Raw genomic sequence first — 21,772 nt, 5'->3', positions numbered from 1 at the left:
CTTCTTTATAACCCCAAAGGTAAACAGCATTAAATGATACCTCTTCTTCTTCTTCTTCTCCCCTACATTATCCACCACCATCTTGCTTTAAAATACCTAAAAAAAATGTATGTAAGCATAGTGTGGACATGTCACTGGTAAAGTGCTCGAGGGGATGTACATCTCACCCAGGTTGATACACAGTGTGAGATGGTGAGTCCAGGAGGCATCTGTGCTCAGCAGTGTTATGCTGCTGAGCTATTATTTATTATTGCCGGGCCTGGACTTACATGGAATGGCAGGTAGGTTTTGGTAGTGGGACTTGCCATTCCCTCCCCCTCGATCCAGTGTGGGTTTTGGGATCAGGTGAGCTCTGATCCCAATCAGCCTGAGAAGGCAAAAGCTGTGCTCAGTGTACAGGTCTCTCTCTCAGCCAGGAGTGAACAGCCTGCATGCTGTTTGGTGAGAGCTGGGAAGACAGCCGCTGCTGGGGCCTGTTCACACCCCGCAATACTGATCACTGAAGTGCCAGAGAGGTAACCTGCTGTATTAGTAAGCGCCCAGACGGGCAGGACTTTTTGTTTTGTTTATTCTCACTGCACGGTGTTGCTGTATTTATGTTACTGGACTGTTTATGCTACAAATAAACACCCAAAGCTGTTTTATGAGCCCAAGTTTGCTGCCTGAACTGTGTCCAAACACACCATCCCCCGGGAAGATCCCTACAATTGGTGCTGCGGAGCGGGCAAAACGGTTGCTAGGGGCAACGGTGTGCATCAACTTGGCTACAGCTGCTTATGTCCTGGGTGAAGGCTGCGGCTTCACTCCAAAAACAGTCAAGCAACATGGAGGAGATGATGAAGCAGTTAATGCAAGTGAATATGCAGCAACAACAGGCTCTGACAGACGCTAACCTACGCCATGAGCAAGCATTGGCCGCACAACAACAGGCACTGGCCGCACAACAACAGGCTCAGGCAGCCGCTAAACAGGATCAGGCAGCCGCTAATCTGCGCCATGAACAGACAATGGCTGCACATCAGCAAGCAATGGCTCAACAACAGAGACTTATTGAGCACCTGATAGCAAAGCAAGAGGCGTCTGCAGGTGCTAATCCCCAGCTGGTGGCAGCAGCCGCGCCAGAGACTTTGTCTGTGAGAAGAGCTGTGCAGCGTGCGCTGCAAAAGATGACTGCTGATGACGATGTTGAGGCCTACTTAACTGTCTTTGAGCGTGTGGCTGAGCGAGAAAAGTTACCCTCCACTGAGTGGGCAGAGGTCATTGCTCCCTATTTAACAGGCGAACCTCAAAAGGCCTATTATGACCTCAGTGAGCAAGAGGTCAAGGACTATCCTCGGCTAAGAGCAGAGATACTCGCCCGACTAGGAGTTACTGCTGCTGTCCGTGCCCGGAGGGTCCGCAACTGGAGCTACAGTCTGGACAAGTCAGCGAGGTCCCAGATGTACGACCTGATTCATCTGGCAAGAAAATGGTTGGAGCCAGACACCTCTACTCCTGCCCAGATCCTAGAGAGGGTCGTGATGGATCGCTACCTCCGTGCCCTTCCTGCTGATCTACAACGCTGGGTGGGACAAGGCGACCCTAGGAGTGCCGACGAACTCGTCAGCCTTGTGGAGAGGTTCCAGGCGACCGAGGACTACCTCCGTGATGTTCCTGCAGCACCGTCACCTCCCCGGAGTGCCAGATCTGTGCCATCATCTGGTAAGAGACTTCCATCTATTGGGGGAGTGTGGAGGGGTGCTGATAGAGGGAAGAGCGCTCAGGAGGTGTCTCAGGGGCAAAAGACTGGTGGGGGACCCCGGTGGCTAAGTGGCCCTAAAAAGGACTCCCTGCCAAGGAGACCAGGCCCTATCCAGTGCTGGAGATGCCACGAGACGGGACATATGTCTGCCCATTGCCCTCTTACCTCTGAGCCCATGGAGTGTGACGCTAGCCGGCGTCAGTCGCTATTTGCGGAGCCGTCTTTTGTTGCAGTCACTGGACTAGAGACTGAACCACAAGTCTGCAACATTACTGTAAATGACTTTCCTGTTAAGGCGTTGCTGGACTCAGGAAGCCTTGTCACCCTGGTGCATGCCAGCCTGGTGACTGGGGACTTTGTGCCAGCAAGACATATGAGTGTGGTATGCATACATGGCGATACAAAGGTTTACCCTATAGTACGGGCTAATGTCGGGACTGAACTAGGTGCTGTACAATATGAAGTGGGTGTGGTTAAAAACCTTATGCATAATGTTATATTGGGGCGTGATTTTCCTTTGTTCTGGGCTCTATGGGGAAAACAACAATCCCCTGAAAGGAGTGAGGAGACCCCTAAGCCTATTGCATTACCCACGGTAAATGATAAAAATGTACAGGAGGAATATGATGCTTTTCCTTTGCAGGTCCTGGCTGGTGAGGAAGAGGCTCCTCCCACTGCGCAAAATGTTCCAGACTTAGAGGTGTCTAGGGATAATTTTGGTACTGCACAATTACAGGACCCCACTCTCAAAAATGCGAGAGAGCAGGTCACTGTTATGAATGGGGTACCTCAGGAACCAGAAGCTGAGAAAAAATTTCCACATTTTTCTATGACAAATGATCTCTACTACAGAGTCACTAAAATTAATGATGAGGTGGTGGAACAGCTTCTGGTGCCTAAGTCGTACCGGCGTCAGGTACTCGACATGGCCCATAATCATGTCCTTGGGGGACACTTGGGGACAGATAAAACACAGGAGAGAGTCCTCCAGAGGTTTTATTGGCCTGCGATTTATGCTGACATAAAAAAATACTGTGAGTCGTGCCCCACATGTCAGCTTAGCGCTCCAGTGTCGCATTTTCGCAGTCCTTTGGTCCCACTCCCCATCATAGAGGTACCTTTTGACCGGATCGCAATGGACTTGGTGGGTCCCATTGTAAAGTCGGCTAGGGGACACCAGTACATTCTAGTGGTGTTGGACTACGCGACCCGCTATCCTGAGGCTGTACCCCTAAGAAACACTACCTCTAAAACAATTGCACGGGAATTGTTTTATATGTTTTCCAGGGTGGGGATCCCCAAGGAAATCTTGACTGACCAAGGTACACCATTTGTGTCAAAGGTGATGAAAGAGCTATGCAAACTGTTTAAAATCTCACACCTACGTACCTCTGTATATCACCCACAGACAGACGGGTTAGTGGAGAGGTTTAATAAAACCCTGAAACATATGTTAAAAAAAGTGGTGGAAAAGGATGGTCGTGATTGGGATCACTTACTACCTTATCTGATGTTTTCTATTAGGGAAGTACCCCAAGCGTCCACAGGGTTCTCTCCCTTCGAATTAGTCTATGGTCGTCACCCTAGGGGTTTATTGGATATAGCGAAAGAGACATGGGAAAGTGAGTCCACCCCATACAAGAGTGTTATAGAGCATGTAGCACAAATGCAGGACCGTATAGCCACTGTAATGCCCCTAGTAAGGGAACACCTCCAGAGGGCGCAAGAGGGCCAAAGCAGAATTTACAATCGTTCTGCAAGAATCAGGACATTTAGCCCAGGTGACCGGGTACTCATACTTGTTCCCACTGTAGAAAGCAAATTCTTAGCAAAGTGGCAGGGTCCCTATGAAATTGTAGAGAAGATCAGTGAGGTCAACTACAAGGTACACCAACCAGGTAGAAGGAAGCCTTTCCAAGTTTATCACATAAACTTGATCAAGCCCTGGAAAGACAGGGAATCCTTGGTGGCGACAAAGCCTGTTGGTCATCTGTCACCACCAATCCCTCCGGTCAGGATTGGTGACACTCTATCAGTGTCCCAGAAGCAGGAAGCTAAGGAGTTCCTGCAGAGAAATAAAGACAAGTTTTCTGACCTACCAGGGCGTACGCATCTCATTAGTCATCATATTGAAACTGAGCCTAGAAGCAGAGTAAACCTTAAGCCCTATAGGATACCAGAAGCCCGGAGGGAGGCGGTATCATCCGAGGTAAAACGTATGCTTGACCTAGGAGTCATTGAGGTGTCCCAGAGCGAGTGGTCCAGCCCGATTGTGTTAATCCCAAAGCCCAATGGAACTTGGAGGTTCTGTAATGATTTTAGAAAGTTAAATGAGATCTCCAAGTTCGATGCCTACCCCATGCCCAGGGTAGATGAGTTGATAGAAAGGATGGGTAATGCCAGGTACATAACTACCCTCGATCTCACTAAGGGCTACTGGCAGATCCCACTCACTCCTAAGGCTAGAGAGAAGACTGCATTCTCCACCCCTGATGGGCTCTTCCAATATGTAGTGATGCCATTCGGGTTACATGGAGCCCCTGCCACTTTTCAGAGGTTGATGGACTTGATTCTGCGACCACATCGTGATTACTCCGCTGCCTACCTCGATGATGTGGTCATTTTTAGCACGGATTGGGAAAGTCACCTCTGTAAGGTCCAGGCGGTGTTAGATGCCATAAGTGATGCGGGTTTAACCATCAATGCAGAGAAGTGTGCACTAGCCTTAGAGGAGGCCAAATACTTGGGCTACATTATTGGGAGGGGGTTAGTGAAACCACAACTAAATAAAATCGAGGCAATACAGAATTGGCCTCAACCCCTCACAAAGAAACAGGTCAGAGCTTTCCTGGGTATTACGGGCTATTACCGTAGGTTTGTGCAAAATTTTGCCTCAGTTGCAGCCCCACTAACTGACCTGACAAAGGGTGCGAAGTCCGCAATGGTGACATGGACTCCAGAGGCCGAGAAGGCTTTTCAAAGCCTCAAGTCTGCCCTGTGCCAACAGCCTGTGCTAGTTACCCCTGACTTTAGGCGAGAGTTTTTGGTACAGACAGACGCCTCTAACACAGGGTTAGGTGCCGTCCTCTCACAGGTCGTGAATGGCGAGGAGCACCCGGTGATGTACTTAAGTAGGAAGCTATCCCCGGCCGAGAAAAACTACGCCATAGTTGAGCGAGAATGTCTGGCAGTGAAGTGGGCCCTAGAATCCCTGAGGTACTACCTACTAGGCAGGAGGTTTAAGTTAGTGACAGACCATGCCCCCCTAACATGGATGAAAATAAACAAGGAGAAGAATGCAAGGGTGACTAGGTGGTTTCTGTCCCTACAAAACTTTAATTTCACTGTGGAACACCGGCCAGGGAAATTACAGGCAAATGCTGACGCCCTATCAAGGGTACACTGCCTGTGGGGACAATACGCTCAGCCCTCCGGTCTGAAGAAGAGGGGGGGGATATGTGGACATGTCACTGGTAAAGTGCTCGAGGGGATGTACATCTCACCCAGGTTGATACACAGTGTGAGATGGTGAGTCCAGGAGGCATCTGTGCTCAGCAGTGTTATGCTGCTGAGCTATTATTTATTATTGCCGGGCCTGGACTTACATGGAATGGCAGGTAGGTTTTGGTAGTGGGACTTGCCATTCCCTCCCCCTCGATCCAGTGTGGGTTTTGGGATCAGGTGAGCTCTGATCCCAATCAGCCTGAGAAGGCAAAAGCTGTGCTCAGTGTACAGGTCTCTCTCTCAGCCAGGAGTGAACAGCCTGCATGCTGTTTGGTGAGAGCTGGGAAGACAGCCGCTGCTGGGGCCTGTTCACACCCCGCAATACTGATCACTGAAGTGCCAGAGAGGTAACCTGCTGTATTAGTAAGCGCCCAGACGGGCAGGACTTTTTGTTTTGTTTATTCTCACTGCACGGTGTTGCTGTATTTATGTTACTGGACTGTTTATGCTACAAATAAACACCCAAAGCTGTTTTATGAGCCCAAGTTTGCTGCCTGAACTGTGTCCAAACACACCATCCCCCGGGAAGATCCCTACAATAGTAAATAGTTTATTCAACATTTCCAAAAGGTATATGCAATATTAGGCTATGTTCACACTACGTAAAATAACGGCCTTTCTCTGCGCCGCAAAACTACGGCCGTTGTTTTGAGGTTCCCTATAATGACTGCAATGCAATGTAACTACGGCCGTTGAATTCACACTATCTATCAGATAACGGCCGTTGTCTATACGGCCCCATGAAAAATGAACATGTCAATTATTTCCGGCCGGTAATACTGCAACAACAACCGTGGATTTAAATGCGGCCGCAAACGTAAAACTTATATCTGCCGAATTAAACTTGATTTTGATGTAAAAAAAATTCTGAGTGGTTTCTCGGGCTGGGCGCAGTATTTAAAGTAAATGACCTGTTTCATCCCGTTTATAATCATGCTAGGAATCAAAATTAAACAGTGTGAACATAGCCTTAGGGTATGTGTACACTGAGAATATGTGACGGAAAATCCGTTGCAGAATTCGCCACTCACGTCCGCGTTATTCTTTGGACGGATGACGGAATCTGCCCGTGCATAGAATGGAGTTTATGACACGGGCAGAGACGTGCGCGCTTGCCGCAGTCCGCGAGCGGTCGCAAGCGCCGAATTTAGCGAATTCACATTTCCTCAGTGTGCACATACCCTTAGAAGGAAAAGGAATTAGTGCTCTCCTAGACAGTGGGTCATTTACATGTATAGCGCCAGCTCACCTATTCAGCTCCAGTGCACAGGTTCACACTCAGTCCAATGTGTCCACTCTGAAACAAGTCTAGGATACCTGGGGTCAACACGAGTGTGTTTTCTGAATTTTAATAGACGTCTAATTAAAGCATATAACTTATTATCTGTGCTGGATAATTAACTTATTATCTGTGCTGGATCATTCCTGTTTTATTGGACTGAGTAGGTTATTTACATGTCATGCTCACTTTGTTGTATTATGCGCATTACTATGAGCATTACTCTATTGCATAGCACATAGCCCATTTAAGTCAGTTAACATGATACAACATGAATCCTGTTACTATAGGAAGGGCTCATCTAGACCTTTTTATTTGTTAATATTATTAGTCAATGTCCTATCCGGCAGTCCCAATGACACACGTTGCCTCTACACAATAAGTACAGGATTTTTAGTGTTGCTTCTGTAACATTAACAGCTCGGAATTTGTATCAACAATCCTATTAAGTCCAAAGTTAAATAATTAGTCTGTCTTGTATTTAATGTTAAAAGATTAACTTGGATTTTGCTACTTTGCCTCACTGTGACTCTTTAATATGACATGCTTTGTGAGGCATTAAAACCATTAGAACGATTAGTTCAGAAAAAATGGTTTAACAAGAAGGAATTGGCAGGGAAATCCTAAACATGAAGCACAATCTACTCAGCAGTTCAGGATGTACCCTGATGGCACAGTATGCAGCCTGGGTCAAAGAAACTTCTAGTCAATTGCACAGTGTTGTGAGATAGTAGGGTGCCTGTACACCATGCGGCCAAGCCACTGTAACCACATGCAGTTTGCAGATAATTGAGGTGGGGGAGCATGGTAACAAGAGGTAACTGTGTATGGTTACTGTGACCTGGCTGCATTGTGTATGGGCACACTTAAAGAGGCACCCTACAGATCTCATTAAGAAAACACCTATCCATATGCCCTTTTGGGCATTTGAATGTAATGGTTGGTCATGACTTTCCTTGGCAAAACTGGCTATTTCCTGGGGAAATCAACTGATTCAACTCAACTGATTGCTGTGGCAGACAAATTCAGATAGAGGATGTCTCTGAGACAGGACCCAGGAAAGCATTTAGGCCTTATTCACAAGCCGTGCCGCGACCCCCACCTCGATCCACGCCGCGATGACCAGAGGAGGATCGTGGCACGGATCCCCGAACAGAAGTGCAGATCCCCCACCGCCTGGCAGCAGAGATGACAGGACCGCAGAAGACATCTCCTTGCCTACTCCCCCCATGCTGGCCAGCTCACATGTTCACCGCCATGGCGAAGTAGGCAAGTAGTTGTCTTCTGCGCTCCTGTCATCTCTGCTGCCGGGCGGCACTAGGACATTTTTTTGTGGTGTGGATCGCGGTAGGGGTCGCAGCACGGATCATGTGAATGGCTGCATTAATTTGAATAGTTCCTAAAATTCTATGGGACGTGTGAATGTAGCCTTAGTCCTTTGTGAACACACACTAAATGCAAACTAGTCAACTGCACTTATAAGTTCCTAACATAGTGGGGCAGATTTATGATTGTAAAGTTTTGGAGGAGATGGAAGCCTCTGAGAACAAATGGGTTGGGCCGTGAAAATCCATCACACCCGATCCCTACCTCCAAAGCCATCATCTATCAGGAGGTCCCCATACACCTTATATTGTCAGCCAAACCTACCACCGACAGTGGGTTCTGCCAACTTTAGTATAAAGAATATGGTTTTTTTTATAACTTAGTCCCATTGTATATCTATCTTTAGAATTGTTATCTTTGTGATTTTGATTACTTTTGAAAGTAGACCAATGCAACAGGAAGAAAAACAAATTACATTTTTTTTGTCAGAAAACTACAGATGATAGTTTCGGAAGGTTTCTGTCTTTATGTTTTAGTGAATTCTTGCAGCTTTCCTCTATGCTAAAGTAGGGGTGGAGTGACCATCCAGGCACAGGGACAATATTTAGGGCTCAAAGCCAGAAGGGACCCAAATACCTTACCCTCAGTTAGATACCATAGGCTATGTTCACACACAGTACAATAATACCAAAATACGGCCATAATGTTGAAAAAAAACAACAACAATATGTGAACGGGTGAAAAAACAACTGTTTTTGCAAACACAGATTGTTTTTACGCCATACTCAATTAACTTAGCAGCACATGGAGCAGATAGAGCCCCATAACAAAACACTAAAAGGGTCCTACTGCTAATATGGCTCCATGGCTGGACATCCTGATTGTGATGTAAAGAAAGATCCAAAGCTTCACACTCTTATCCCCCTTACCATGACTGGGACTAGAGGAGAGCAGTATTATTCTGCTTTCTTCCTAACTTGTTAGTCTGATCTGAGCCCCTTCTTCCCATGAGCCCCACTGTCGCTGCATACTCTGCCTGTATGGTAAGTACTCCATTGACCACTTAAAATAGTCTTGTCTTGTGGTTATCACTAGCTATCATTGCATAGTGTCACACTACTTTATCTAACTATCATTTGCTTTGATGCTGTGACATAAGTTATCATCTTTTTGTCTATGAACATTAAATTTCCTAAGTAACGCTTGCAACGGTGATAGAAATGGCACATGACTAAGGTGACCGTCTGTAGTGGCAATCTCATATAATACGCCCATACCCCCATCCTAAAGCTGCTCCCTGTCTTATAATCCCAGTCAAGAGGCCATTTAATCTGCATCTTCATGTCATGGGACTAAGAGACATGACAGACTCCTGAAAGGGAGATGCTAGAGGAGCTGCTGCACCTTGTCTACTGCTCAATAGGAGAGACACTCCTGCAAATGTAAGTGTAACCCCTAAACTTATTATTTCAATTATTGTATGAGTGGAACCACTAACATATTGCCTTACTATAGCTAATGTTCTCTTTACTGAATATCCAGATGGGACATTAAAAAATGTTAAAATAAATGATTAATCATAGGGAAACAAGTGAAGATACTGCACAACTCTGATAGCTAGAGCTCATGGTTATATTTTAGAGGGAAATGACCTTGTTCCTAGTAAATGAGTAATAATACTTTTCTCATACTGGCAAAATAAAACACCAATTATTATATTGTGTTTTACAAAGTTACCTATTTATGTATACTGTTATATATGGGGCCATATATAAAGACTGTTTCTGATATAAATTAGAATGGTGTTTACAGTCGCCACTTTCATGACTTTATATGAGAACATGTACAGTATGCAGTGCCCACTATGTACATATCATAGATTGAAATGTGTTTATTTTATGGGACTATCGAAAATCTTACGTCTTCCTTTAAAGTTTTCGTTTCGTTTTTGTGACTTTAAATAAAATGCAATGTTATGTATTCCAAGTAAACACTATTCCATAAACATGCTGCATTTTGAACAGACCAAAACAAGAAATAACACCATAACAAAATGCACTGTAGTACCTGTACTGCCTGTTTACCTATAGTAAACATCTAGCTGTGGCATTTTTGCATCAAAAAATAAATAAAGCAAACAATGCCAGGAAAAACTCAGTACAAAAGCTATGCGTGAAAACACCTTTTGGCTGATTTCACACTGGCTAGGCCTTTTGCAAAAAGCTGTGGCTTTAAGTCAATGGAGTTTTATGAAATGCCATATTTACTTGGCATTTTTCTCTGTGGCATTTCTCTCCTCTGCGGAAAAATAACATTCACTAAATTCACCAAAGAAAAAAAAAACATTTACTAAATCCCAGACACCAACTGTAAAGGGGACCATCAAGATTGCAGCACTGCATCCAGCATTTTACCATACAAATAGTGCTGCATGCTGTGAAATTTTGTGTAGGATTTTTCCTAGAATCAGTGATGGAGGCTCCTGACCGAAGCTTTGAAGCAGATGTGAATGAGGTCTATGTCTATCAGTCACTGAATCTGCTACTTCTCATATATTTATTTAATAGTTATGAGCGAACTTCGGGTATAAGTATGTAGCATTTGATTGGCTGAAGAAGTTCGAAGCAACCCTAAGGCTGCCTGAAAGACATGGATACAGCCATAGGCTGGGTTCACACACAGTATATTTCAGTCAGTATTTTGGTCCTCATATTGCAACCTCAACCAGAAGTGGATTGAAAACAGAAAGGCTCTGTTTACACAATGTTGTAATTGAGTGGATGGCCGCAATTTAACGGCCAATATTTGCTGTTATTTAAAAACAACGGCTGTTATATTGAAATAATGGCAGTTATTTACCATGATATGGCGGCTATCCACTCAATTTCACCATTGTGTGAACAGAGCCTTTCTGTGTTTTCAATCCACTTCTGGTTGAGGTTGCAAAATACTGACTAAATACTGACGGAAATATACTGTGTGTGAACCCAGCCATAGGCTGTATCCATGTTTTCCAGGACTCCTTAGGGCTGCATCAAAGTTCTTCATCCACCGGTAATCAAACTCGACATGCTTGGGTTCACTCATTTCTACTATACCTAATAACAAAAAGGCTGTGTTCACACTGTGTTTTCTCTGTGATTTTTCTGAACCAGCAAAAATCTTTATTATTTTACTGAAGCTATGCAAACTGCAGTAAAATTGTAGTATTGTGTCTGGTAACATACCAGCTATCCTAACAGAAATCAGGTGGGCTGATGGTTGGTTTGCACTATTGCTTTAGTTGTTCTGCTCGTGGTGTACAGCACCCTGCCCTACATTGCCAGCAATTATGGGATTTAGATATGTGCCATGTTACCCTAAAAATTCTGTTTGTAAAAAGTTCACTGCATGGAAATTAACTGTCATGTAACTATGTACGTAGAGAGACGGCAGAAGGTGCTTGTCATACCTAAAGAAACAAAAAGTGGTCCCAAAAACTGCTCACCTGCTTTGCTAAGCTCTTATAATGTCCTCATTTTTGGACAACCACGTCAGCTGTTAAAACTTCAGATAAATATTACACTGGATACTTACATTGGGATAAGTCCTGTTATCAAAATAAAGAAAACCAACACTACTCATACTTCAAGCACTGCAGAATCTGTTGACGCTATACAAATAAATATTATTATTATTATTATTATTATTATTATTATATTATTATTATTATTATTACTTCAAATTTCCCATAGAGTAGCTCTTTCTAATGGTGCATTTACACAGACAGATTTATCTGACAGATTTTTTAAGCCAAAGCCAGGAACGGACTATGAACAGGTCACAAAGGAAAGACTGAGATTTCTCCACTTGTCAAATACATTTTTGGCTTTGGCTTCAAAAATCTGTCAGATAACCTGTCAGATATCTGTGTGTGTGTGTGTGTGTGTGTGTGTGTGTGTGTGTAAAAGGACCCTTAGGAGCAGGCAATCTGGGTCACTACTGGGGTGCTCAAACTCTAATACCTATATATTTCTTTATATTTCTATATAAGTCCAAAGAATAAAGAGAGAGCACTCCCCGTTTAACATGACCACTTTATTTCCATAAAAATAAGCCACAGCAGGTGGGGACGCCGAAACACTAGCAGATCACTACATTGGAATAAAATCTATGAATTATGTGACCTGTCATAGGGCTTTGATCACTGCAGATTTTCATGCCAGTGCAAACTCTATGCCAGCTGTGACCTCTGATCATGTTACACCATAAGATCTGCCCCTGCGAAGACAGAGTGATAGAGAATGGAAACAGACCCAGTCATTTTGTTGGATACAAGGTTCCACTGGGTAAACTGATTAGAAACCATTGACTAAAGGAAAAAGACTGAAGGATGTCAGGCAGTCCTTGTCAAAAGAGGAACCCTATTCCCTCCCCTCCCAACGCTGGAGAAACCGGTCTCCTCTTCCTTCAGGACTAGCATATGGAGTCTTACACAAGCCATGCAGTGCTCCATAGCAAAATATAGTATCTAATTTTTCAGAAGAAAAGAACTTGCTCTAGTGTGCCACTTACCAGAGGTGGCTACCCATACAATGTCTGACCCTTAAACAGACCTAAAACTTAATTGAGGATTACATACCAAGCCAGAATCTCCTCCAAAACGAGAAGCAACCCATATGTAAACAGAAGTTTCAGAGGGTCTTTCCACTTATCAGTACAGGGCAGGGTGTTGTTTGGCTAGTGAGTCTTTTAATGTGTCACTAAGGGCCCTATTCCACCGGACGATTATCATTTGCATAATCGTTACCAATTAACGATCTCAAACGACCGCTATTGCGAAAGACCTGAAAACGTTCACTCATTTCCATGGAACGATAATCGTTACTTATGATCGTAATTGCGATCGTTTTTCTTCGCTATTTATTCGCTATTGCGTTCATATCTATTGCTAACGAACGAACGATGTCTTATTCAATGCGAACGATTTGCGAACGTTTTGCGAACGAGCAACAATAAAAATAGGTCCAGGTCTTATAAAGCGATCAACGATTCCTCGTTCGGTTGTTAATCGTTAACTGCATTTCAACCGAACGATAATCGTCCGGTGGAATAGGGCCCTAAGGGAGTATTGTGTCTCCTTGAAGAAACCTATAAAGATTTCACCTATGTACCCTTTCCTGTTACAACATGGTTTTTAGTTGCCCTGAGGGGGGTTGGCAGTGAGCTGTCCTGGGTTCCATTAATTATAAACTGTTGTTTTGTTTTACTTTGGATTTCTATGCTATGTTTGTGCTTTATTTGTTTTGCACTATACTTGTCATTTCCCTGCAGTTAATGGGGGTTTGCAGCTCTCTGGCTGCTCTAAGAACAAGAGCTTTAAGTTACATCTTTCTAAGTATGGCCAGGATCAGACTAACTTCCGATCCGAACTTCCGAACTTCCGAACTGTGACCTGGCTGCATTGTGTATGGGCACACTTAAAGAGGCACCCTACAGATCTCATTAAGAAAACACCTATCCATATGCCCTTTTGGGCATTTGAATGTAATGGTTGGTCATGACTTTCCTTGGCAAAACTGGCTATTTCCTGGGGAAATCAACTGATTCAACTCAACTGATTGCTGTGGCAGACAAATTCAGATAGAGGATGTCTCTGAGACAGGACCCAGGAAAGCATTTAGGCCTTATTCACAAGCCGTGCCGCGACCCCCACCTCGATCCACGCCGCGATGACCAGAGGAGGATCGTGGCACGGATCCCCGAACAGAAGTGCAGATCCCCCACCGCCTGGCAGCAGAGATGACAGGACCGCAGAAGACATCTCCTTGCCTACTCCCCCCATGCTGGCCAGCTCACATGTTCACCGCCATGGCGAAGTAGGCAAGTAGTTGTCTTCTGCGCTCCTGTCATCTCTGCTGCCGGGCGGCACTAGGACATTTTTTTGTGGTGTGGATCGCGGTAGGGGTCGCAGCACGGATCATGTGAATGGCTGCATTAATTTGAATAGTTCCTAAAATTCTATGGGACGTGTGAATGTAGCCTTAGTCCTTTGTGAACACACACTAAATGCAAACTAGTCAACTGCACTTATAAGTTCCTAACATAGTGGGGCAGATTTATGATTGTAAAGTTTTGGAGGAGATGGAAGCCTCTGAGAACAAATGGGTTGGGCCGTGAAAATCCATCACACCCGATCCCTACCTCCAAAGCCATCATCTATCAGGAGGTCCCCATACACCTTATATTGTCAGCCAAACCTACCACCGACAGTGGGTTCTGCCAACTTTAGTATAAAGAATATGGTTTTTTTTATAACTTAGTCCCATTGTATATCTATCTTTAGAATTGTTATCTTTGTGATTTTGATTACTTTTGAAAGTAGACCAATGCAACAGGAAGAAAAACAAATTACATTTTTTTTGTCAGAAAACTACAGATGATAGTTTCGGAAGGTTTCTGTCTTTATGTTTTAGTGAATTCTTGCAGCTTTCCTCTATGCTAAAGTAGGGGTGGAGTGACCATCCAGGCACAGGGACAATATTTAGGGCTCAAAGCCAGAAGGGACCCAAATACCTTACCCTCAGTTAGATACCATAGGCTATGTTCACACACAGTACAATAATACCAAAATACGGCCATAATGTTGAAAAAAAACAACAACAATATGTGAACGGGTGAAAAAACAACTGTTTTTGCAAACACAGATTGTTTTTACGCCATACTCAATTAACTTAGCAGCACATGGAGCAGATAGAGCCCCATAACAAAACACTAAAAGGGTCCTACTGCTAATATGGCTCCATGGCTGGACATCCTGATTGTGATGTAAAGAAAGATCCAAAGCTTCACACTCTTATCCCCCTTACCATGACTGGGACTAGAGGAGAGCAGTATTATTCTGCTTTCTTCCTAACTTGTTAGTCTGATCTGAGCCCCTTCTTCCCATGAGCCCCACTGTCGCTGCATACTCTGCCTGTATGGTAAGTACTCCATTGACCACTTAAAATAGTCTTGTCTTGTGGTTATCACTAGCTATCATTGCATAGTGTCACACTACTTTATCTAACTATCATTTGCTTTGATGCTGTGACATAAGTTATCATCTTTTTGTCTATGAACATTAAATTTCCTAAGTAACGCTTGCAACGGTGATAGAAATGGCACATGACTAAGGTGACCGTCTGTAGTGGCAATCTCATATAATACGCCCATACCCCCATCCTAAAGCTGCTCCCTGTCTTATAATCCCAGTCAAGAGGCCATTTAATCTGCATCTTCATGTCATGGGACTAAGAGACATGACAGACTCCTGAAAGGGAGATGCTAGAGGAGCTGCTGCACCTTGTCTACTGCTCAATAGGAGAGACACTCCTGCAAATGTAAGTGTAACCCCTAAACTTATTATTTCAATTATTGTATGAGTGGAACCACTAACATATTGCCTTACTATAGCTAATGTTCTCTTTACTGAATATCCAGATGGGACATTAAAAAATGTTAAAATAAATGATTAATCATAGGGAAACAAGTGAAGATACTGCACAACTCTGATAGCTAGAGCTCATGGTTATATTTTAGAGGGAAATGACCTTGTTCCTAGTAAATGAGTAATAATACTTTTCTCATACTGGCAAAATAAAACACCAATTATTATATTGTGTTTTACAAAGTTACCTATTTATGTATACTGTTATATATGGGGCCATATATAAAGACTGTTTCTGATATAAATTAGAATGGTGTTTACAGTCGCCACTTTCATGACTTTATATGAGAACATGTACAGTATGCAGTGCCCACTATGTACATATCATAGATTGAAATGTGTTTATTTTATGGGACTATCGAAAATCTTACGTCTTCCTTTAAAGTTTTCGTTTCGTTTTTGTGACTTTAAATAAAATGCAATGTTATGTATTCCAAGTAAACACTATTCCATAAACATGCTGCATTTTGAACAGACCAAAACAAGAAATAACACCATAACAAAATGCACTGTAGTACCTGTACTGCCTGTTTACCTATAGTAAACATCTAGCTGTGGCATTTTTGCATCAAAAAATAAATAAAGCAAACAATGCCAGGAAAAACTCAGTACAAAAGCTATGCGTGAAAACACCTTTTGGCTGATTTCACACTGGCTAGGCCTTTTGCAAAAAGCTGTGGCTTTAAGTCAATGGAGTTTTATGAAATGCCATATTTACTTGGCATTTTTCTCTGTGGCATTTCTCTCCTCTGCGGAAAAATAACATTCACTAAATTCACCAAAGAAAAAAAAAACATTTACTAAATCCCAGACACCAACTGTAAAGGGGACCATCAAGATTGCAGCACTGCATCCAGCATTTTACCATACAAATAGTGCTGCATGCTGTGAAATTTTGTGTAGGATTTTTCCTAGAATCAGTGATGGAGGCTCCTGACCGAAGCTTTGAAGCAGATGTGAATGAGGTCTATGTCTATCAGTCACTGAATCTGCTACTTCTCATATATTTATTTAATAGTTATGAGCGAACTTCGGGTATAAGTATGTAGCATTTGATTGGCTGAAGAAGTTCGAAGCAACCCTAAGGCTGCCTGAAAGACATGGATACAGCCATAGGCTGGGTTCACACACAGTATATTTCAGTCAGTATTTTGGTCCTCATATTGCAACCTCAACCAGAAGTGGATTGAAAACAGAAAGGCTCTGTTTACACAATGTTGTAATTGAGTGGATGGCCGCAATTTAACGGCCAATATTTGCTGTTATTTAAAAACAACGGCTGTTATATTGAAATAATGGCAGTTATTTACCATGATATGGCGGCTATCCACTCAATTTCACCATTGTGTGAACAGAGCCTTTCTGTGTTTTCAATCCACTTCTGGTTGAGGTTGCAAAATACTGACTAAATACTGACGGAAATATACTGTGTGTGAACCCAGCCATAGGCTGTATCCATGTTTTCCAGGACTCCTTAGGGCTGCATCAAAGTTCTTCATCCACCGGTAATCAAACTCGACATGCTTGGGTTCACTCATTTCTACTATACCTAATAACAAAAAGGCTGTGTTCACACTGTGTTTTCTCTGTGATTTTTCTGAACCAGCAAAAATCTTTATTATTTTACTGAAGCTATGCAAACTGCAGTAAAATTGTAGTATTGTGTCTGGTAACATACCAGCTATCCTAACAGAAATCAGGTGGGCTGATGGTTGGTTTGCACTATTGCTTTAGTTGTTCTGCTCGTGGTGTACAGCACCCTGCCCTACATTGCCAGCAATTATGGGATTTAGATATGTGCCATGTTACCCTAAAAATTCTGTTTGTAAAAAGTTCACTGCATGGAAATTAACTGTCATGTAACTATGTACGTAGAGAGACGGCAGAAGGTGCTTGTCATACCTAAAGAAACAAAAAGTGGTCCCAAAAACTGCTCACCTGCTTTGCTAAGCTCTTATAATGTCCTCATTTTTGGACAACCACGTCAGCTGTTAAAACTTCAGATAAATATTACACTGGATACTTACATTGGGATAAGTCCTGTTATCAAAATAAAGAAAACCAACACTACTCATACTTCAAGCACTGCAGAATCTGTTGACGCTATACAAATAAATATTATTATTATTATTATTATTATTATTATTATATTATTATTATTATTATTACTTCAAATTTCCCATAGAGTAGCTCTTTCTAATGGTGCATTTACACAGACAGATTTATCTGACAGATTTTTTAAGCCAAAGCCAGGAACGGACTATGAACAGGTCACAAAGGAAAGACTGAGATTTCTCCACTTGTCAAATACATTTTTGGCTTTGGCTTCAAAAATCTGTCAGATAACCTGTCAGATATCTGTGTGTGTGTGTGTGTGTGTGTGTGTGTGTGTGTAAAAGGACCCTTAGGAGCAGGCAATCTGGGTCACTACTGGGGTGCTCAAACTCTAATACCTATATATTTCTTTATATTTCTATATAAGTCCAAAGAATAAAGAGAGAGCACTCCCCGTTTAACATGACCACTTTATTTCCATAAAAATAAGCCACAGCAGGTGGGGACGCCGAAACACTAGCAGATCACTACATTGGAATAAAATCTATGAATTATGTGACCTGTCATAGGGCTTTGATCACTGCAGATTTTCATGCCAGTGCAAACTCTATGCCAGCTGTGACCTCTGATCATGTTACACCATAAGATCTGCCCCTGCGAAGACAGAGTGATAGAGAATGGAAACAGACCCAGTCATTTTGTTGGATACAAGGTTCCACTGGGTAAACTGATTAGAAACCATTGACTAAAGGAAAAAGACTGAAGGATGTCAGGCAGTCCTTGTCAAAAGAGGAACCCTATTCCCTCCCCTCCCAACGCTGGAGAAACCGGTCTCCTCTTCCTTCAGGACTAGCATATGGAGTCTTACACAAGCCATGCAGTGCTCCATAGCAAAATATAGTATCTAATTTTTCAGAAGAAAAGAACTTGCTCTAGTGTGCCACTTACCAGAGGTGGCTACCCATACAATGTCTGACCCTTAAACAGACCTAAAACTTAATTGAGGATTACATACCAAGCCAGAATCTCCTCCAAAACGAGAAGCAACCCATATGTAAACAGAAGTTTCAGAGGGTCTTTCCACTTATCAGTACAGGGCAGGGTGTTGTTTGGCTAGTGAGTCTTTTAATGTGTCACTAAGGGCCCTATTCCACCGGACGATTATCATTTGCATAATCGTTACCAATTAACGATCTCAAACGACCGCTATTGCGAAAGACCTGAAAACGTTCACTCATTTCCATGGAACGATAATCGTTACTTATGATCGTAATTGCGATCGTTTTTCTTCGCTATTTATTCGCTATTGCGTTCATATCTATTGCTAACGAACGAACGATGTCTTATTCAATGCGAACGATTTGCGAACGTTTTGCGAACGAGCAACAATAAAAATAGGTCCAGGTCTTATAAAGCGATCAACGATTCCTCGTTCGGTTGTTAATCGTTAACTGCATTTCAACCGAACGATAATCGTCCGGTGGAATAGGGCCCTAAGGGAGTATTGTGTCTCCTTGAAGAAACCTATAAAGATTTCACCTATGTACCCTTTCCTGTTACAACATGGTTTTTAGTTGCCCTGAGGGGGGTTGGCAGTGAGCTGTCCTGGGTTCCATTAATTATAAACTGTTGTTTTGTTTTACTTTGGATTTCTATGCTATGTTTGTGCTTTATTTGTTTTGCACTATACTTGTCATTTCCCTGCAGTTAATGGGGGTTTGCAGCTCTCTGGCTGCTCTAAGAACAAGAGCTTTAAGTTACATCTTTCTAAGTATGGCCAGGATCAGACTAACTTCCGATCCGAACTTCCGAACTTCCGAACTGTGACCTGGCTGCATTGTGTATGGGCACACTTAAAGAGGCACCCTACAGATCTCATTAAGAAAACACCTATCCATATGCCCTTTTGGGCATTTGAATGTAATGGTTGGTCATGACTTTCCTTGGCAAAACTGGCTATTTCCTGGGGAAATCAACTGATTCAACTCAACTGATTGCTGTGGCAGACAAATTCAGATAGAGGATGTCTCTGAGACAGGACCCAGGAAAGCATTTAGGCCTTATTCACAAGCCGTGCCGCGACCCCCACCTCGATCCACGCCGCGATGACCAGAGGAGGATCGTGGCACGGATCCCCGAACAGAAGTGCAGATCCCCCACCGCCTGGCAGCAGAGATGACAGGACCGCAGAAGACATCTCCTTGCCTACTCCCCCCATGCTGGCCAGCTCACATGTTCACCGCCATGGCGAAGTAGGCAAGTAGTTGTCTTCTGCGCTCCTGTCATCTCTGCTGCCGGGCGGCACTAGGACATTTTTTTGTGGTGTGGATCGCGGTAGGGGTCGCAGCACGGATCATGTGAATGGCTGCATTAATTTGAATAGTTCCTAAAATTCTATGGGACGTGTGAATGTAGCCTTAGTCCTTTGTGAACACACACTAAATGCAAACTAGTCAACTGCACTTATAAGTTCCTAACATAGTGGGGCAGATTTATGATTGTAAAGTTTTGGAGGAGATGGAAGCCTCTGAGAACAAATGGGTTGGGCCGTGAAAATCCATCACACCCGATCCCTACCTCCAAAGCCATCATCTATCAGGAGGTCCCCATACACCTTATATTGTCAGCCAAACCTACCACCGACAGTGGGTTCTGCCAACTTTAGTATAAAGAATATGGTTTTTTTTATAACTTAGTCCCATTGTATATCTATCTTTAGAATTGTTATCTTTGTGATTTTGATTACTTTTGAAAGTAGACCAATGCAACAGGAAGAAAAACAAATTACATTTTTTTTGTCAGAAAACTACAGATGATAGTTTCGGAAGGTTTCTGTCTTTATGTTTTAGTGAATTCTTGCAGCTTTCCTCTATGCTAAAGTAGGGGTGGAGTGACCATCCAGGCACAGGGACAATATTTAGGGCTCAAAGCCAGAAGGGACCCAAATACCTTACCCTCAGTTAGATACCATAGGCTATGTTCACACACAGTACAATAATACCAAAATACGGCCATAATGTTGAAAAAAAACAACAACAATATGTGAACGGGTGAAAAAACAACTGTTTTTGCAAACACAGATTGTTTTTACGCCATACTCAATTAACTTAGCAGCACATGGAGCAGATAGAGCCCCATAACAAAACACTAAAAGGGTCCTACTGCTAATATGGCTCCATGGCTGGACATCCTGATTGTGATGTAAAGAAAGATCCAAAGCTTCACACTCTTATCCCCCTTACCATGACTGGGACTAGAGGAGAGCAGTATTATTCTGCTTTCTTCCTAACTTGTTAGTCTGATCTGAGCCCCTTCTTCCCATGAGCCCCACTGTCGCTGCATACTCTGCCTGTATGGTAAGTACTCCATTGACCACTTAAAATAGTCTTGTCTTGTGGTTATCACTAGCTATCATTGCATAGTGTCACACTACTTTATCTAACTATCATTTGCTTTGATGCTGTGACATAAGTTATCATCTTTTTGTCTATGAACATTAAATTTCCTAAGTAACGCTTGCAACGGTGATAGAAATGGCACATGACTAAGGTGACCGTCTGTAGTGGCAATCTCATATAATACGCCCATACCCCCATCCTAAAGCTGCTCCCTGTCTTATAATCCCAGTCAAGAGGCCATTTAATCTGCATCTTCATGTCATGGGACTAAGAGACATGACAGACTCCTGAAAGGGAGATGCTAGAGGAGCTGCTGCACCTTGTCTACTGCTCAATAGGAGAGACACTCCTGCAAATGTAAGTGTAACCCCTAAACTTATTATTTCAATTATTGTATGAGTGGAACCACTAACATATTGCCTTACTATAGCTAATGTTCTCTTTACTGAATATCCAGATGGGACATTAAAAAATGTTAAAATAAATGATTAATCATAGGGAAACAAGTGAAGATACTGCACAACTCTGATAGCTAGAGCTCATGGTTATATTTTAGAGGGAAATGACCTTGTTCCTAGTAAATGAGTAATAATACTTTTCTCATACTGGCAAAATAAAACACCAATTATTATATTGTGTTTTACAAAGTTACCTATTTATGTATACTGTTATATATGGGGCCATATATAAAGACTGTTTCTGATATAAATTAGAATGGTGTTTACAGTCGCCACTTTCATGACTTTATATGAGAACATGTACAGTATGCAGTGCCCACTATGTACATATCATAGATTGAAATGTGTTTATTTTATGGGACTATCGAAAATCTTACGTCTTCCTTTAAAGTTTTCGTTTCGTTTTTGTGACTTTAAATAAAATGCAATGTTATGTATTCCAAGTAAACACTATTCCATAAACATGCTGCATTTTGAACAGACCAAAACAAGAAATAACACCATAACAAAATGCACTGTAGTACCTGTACTGCCTGTTTACCT

The sequence above is a fragment of the Dendropsophus ebraccatus genome, chromosome 6 (genome assembly GCF_027789765.1).
Source record: "Dendropsophus ebraccatus isolate aDenEbr1 chromosome 6, aDenEbr1.pat, whole genome shotgun sequence".
NCBI lineage: Eukaryota > Metazoa > Chordata > Amphibia > Anura > Hylidae > Dendropsophus > Dendropsophus ebraccatus.
This window is presented reverse-complemented; position numbering follows the sequence as displayed.